This window comes from Athene cunicularia (assembly GCF_003259725.1).
Source record: "Athene cunicularia isolate RWA chromosome 2 unlocalized genomic scaffold, athCun1 chr2_part1, whole genome shotgun sequence".
NCBI classification, from domain to species: Eukaryota; Metazoa; Chordata; class Aves; order Strigiformes; family Strigidae; genus Athene; species Athene cunicularia.
The window spans coordinates 120,979,005-120,982,552 of NW_020799095.1; the positions used below are offsets into that span (position 1 = coordinate 120,979,005).

Consider the following 3,548-nt stretch of genomic DNA (forward strand, 5'->3'; position numbering starts at 1 on the left):
TTCTTGAAAAACTCTTTATAGCTTGTTTTTTTCATAGTCTAGATTCATTAACATATGACAAAGCTTCCTTTGGCAGTTTCACTGTCCATAGCTCATGATGGCAGAGAAATTTCAAAACTCATTTCTATATTGTGTGCAATTAAACTGTCTGTTCTTTAAATACTTAATCCACTTGGAAACACTGGAAAGGTGCTAAATGACAGTAAAAATCATGTATAAATCACAAAGACCTCTTTATTACCATGAAATTTAGTAATTGAATCTGCACAGACTTAGCAAATTGGGCCCTCTGTGTTTTCTATAGAATTTTTATGTTACCAGGACAGGCAAGAAGCTAAATTACATATTGATAGTGTTTCTACCATTTCATGGCTTAAACAGAGCAATAGAGTGAGTTAATAAGCAACTTCTCCTGCTGCTGTCAGATGAATATTCTAATTTTACAAAAAGTATATAGTGCATGTCTAGAAAAAGGTTTATTCATTTCTTCCATATTCATATGCCATAATTTATGAAAGATGTTCCCAACACCACCTGTAATAACAGAATGTTTATTAGTGTGCAAATGAGGATTATAAATGATGTTGCTTATCTATGGAACAAAACACAAAAGACAACTTATTAGCAAAAGACAAATTGCTCAGCAAGTTTCAATGAGCTGCTATGTTTGTCATGAAAAAAACCTTTTATTTGCACAGATCAATGCTTTTATAATCCATTTAAAATAATATACTTGCCACTAGGTGGCTATTTCTGATCAGATCATTTTACCATTTTAATTACATTTTTAATATCCTGGCTACATAAACAAAGATAAATTACAAGCCTTGCACAATCTGGCTGCTAGCTCAGGCACAATCTGTAATAATATCAGCTTTTGTTTGTGCCTCCTCTAATTAGATTCTGAAATCTAGGCTTTATCAATCAATAATTTTAATTTTAGAATTGCCTTTTGATCTTACATTTCATGTTTGTTTGCAGAAAATGATCAGTAGGACAAAGCTGATAATTTATGCAGAAACAATCTCTCAGCAGAGTTACAAGCGCATTCCCAGCCATCAACACAACCCGGCAGACTAAGCTTGACACAGGTCTAATTAGCATGCAGATATGTGTCGCCTCATTGGCAATTCAAATTGCTTTTTTATAATGTACCTCAAATTGTGCTACTCAAACATTGTATTTGATTTCCAAAGCCCCCTGGGCATCCCATAATGTCTCCCTTCATCCTGGGTACGAAGCATTTACTGAACAATCTGCTTCGACTCTGGCTATCTTTTCGGAAACACCTAAACATCATAACCGTGGGACCAGCTTTTCCTCCTCATCAGATAGCAACTTGTTCTTCTGCGGAGCGGCGGGTGCCACATCCGCAGGTTTAGCGATGATATGTTACCTTGCGAGCTCCTGCTCCCACGGTGGCTGCTCTACAGAGGGCTTCGTTCCTGTGCCACTCATTTAAAAAGGGGGAGGATGTCTACAGAGCACACATTAATATGCGGCACATAACCACGTCTCTGAATGCCAGCCTTCCATTCTTCATTAAACAAAATGGCTGGATTGCAGTGATTGTTTTCCCCTCCACACGCACGCGCGCGCACACAGACACACACACCACGCACACAGGCACATACCCACACACCCCCCACACGCGCTCCGGCTCTCTCCCTTTTTTCTCCCTCACGCACACGCACGCACTTTCCCCCATGCACACAAACACACACACACGCACACACACACACACACACACACACACACACACGATGCTCCCTGCCGTAGCGTGTTGTTGTCAGTGCGGTGAGTTACGTGTGAAAAGTTGTCTGCAGCACGCGTGACATGCGAGGAGATTCCTGCCAACGTCAGGGCCCTTTTTTGCCATGCAGCAACAAGTGGCAGAATCAATGGTGTACAGTTATTCAGCAATGTAATTCATTTCACTGGCTTTGGCTCCTAGCCAGATCCGCCATCTGTCTCTTGCTCTCCCTCTCTCTCTCTCGCCTGAATTTGTCCTACATTTCGTAATGTTACGTGCTTGCCATCCTTATTCTATGTCAGAGGTACAGCACGAGCCTCACCCCCGTTCCAGCGTGGAGTTCTCTGAGTTCGGTGGCACTTTGGATATTCTACTTCAGTGCCATGGGAAGAGGGTAAGAAAAATACAGAGGGATAGCTGCAAAGAGAATGGTGCTCTTCTATCCGAAAGCCAGAGCCTCTGCTTTTTATTTAAAGCATTGATATGGATCTGTCTCACATGGGAACTTTTCCTGCTTCGTTAGAGTATCTTCGTTTTCTTTATTGGATGCTGGCACTGTACGCCACTGCACAGCTCCGTGGAATGCCTGCTGTTGGATACTTGCAGATCCCTGCCACCAAGCAACCTCCTGCATTGGAAATCGGGTGACTACTCCAGGATCTTATGCGTGCTTGCTGTTTGAAGCTGCAGAAAAGTGAATAATCAATTAAGTATTGATTTCTTGTAAGATTTGGTAAATTTCAAAGGCAAGACAAAGAGGATGGCTTAAGGAAAGCACTGCAGGGACTTGGCGTAAATTAGACAACTAACAGCAGTGCAGAATAAAATAACACCTCAACTGAATATTTCCTTGGAAGAATTAGCACTAGCTATTGGAAGACGATGGTGGATTTAATCAAGACGGCAGGCACGCTTGAGTTTTAACTGTGAACCTGAAAGAGGAGCTAATTATAACCACCTTTTTATATGGAGCTAATTTGACTGAATGGATGCAAATGTGCTTTATTTATGGATGAAGAAGCAAGCCTTACAGCATTGACTTTGGGATCATCGCATATGCTAAGCTTTACAGCTTCTCTAAAAGTCAAGCCTACAGTACATTTTTATTTACTGAGAAGGTATTTATATGTAAGCATAAGCTAGCCGTACAAAAGATTCATCAGAACAATGTACTGTGGCACTGAGGATCTAATTATAATTTTGCAGCATTTCATGTTTTCTCTAATTTGGTGCTTTTCAACCCTTGCTTGTGATGGGCTATAAATGGGACAATAAATGTATGATTTAAACTATTGTGATTTTCATTGTGTAGTTTATTAATCGTACTGTAGTTTTCTTAACATGTTTCTGAATTATTCAGCAGTAATTTATAATGAAAGAAGCAGAACTGGTGGGGTGGTTTTAAATTCATTTATAATCTTCTTACAGATCTAAATGTACAGGTTCTACCAGCCGATGAGCTCTATAATTACGAAAGAATGTTGAAATTTTCAGATAAATGGGGCACTGACTTTACAATGGGCACAATATTGTATAATCAGTAAAAGGAGGATTGTTATGTTTTGACTCTGTGGAGACTGGTCTTGGTTAGTTAACTCCTTCTCTGCTGATAATGGTAAGCAAACGTACCTTATACAAGAAAATAGGGGAAGAATGTAATGTACTAGTTTGATGTTTTGCTAGTCTGAAACCTTAGCATTTTTTTTTTTCCATTTATTTCCATTTCTGTTACTTTTCTTTCCCCTGTTTGCTTCTCTGTTTTTTGTCTTTTTTTTTTTTTTTTTTTTTTTCTTTT

General features: G+C 39.4%; 1 long non-coding RNA gene across 1 annotated transcript; it reads left to right on the top strand.

The window, feature by feature from the left end:
- The first annotated feature begins 1,662 nt into the window (after positions 1–1,662).
- On the top strand, positions 1,663–3,046 carry LOC113477344. The gene is made up of 2 exons (XR_003397879.1): positions 1,663–2,147; positions 2,277–3,046. It is a non-coding gene; the product is annotated as an uncharacterized LOC113477344 (long non-coding RNA).
- The last annotated feature ends 502 nt before the right edge of the window (positions 3,047–3,548 follow it).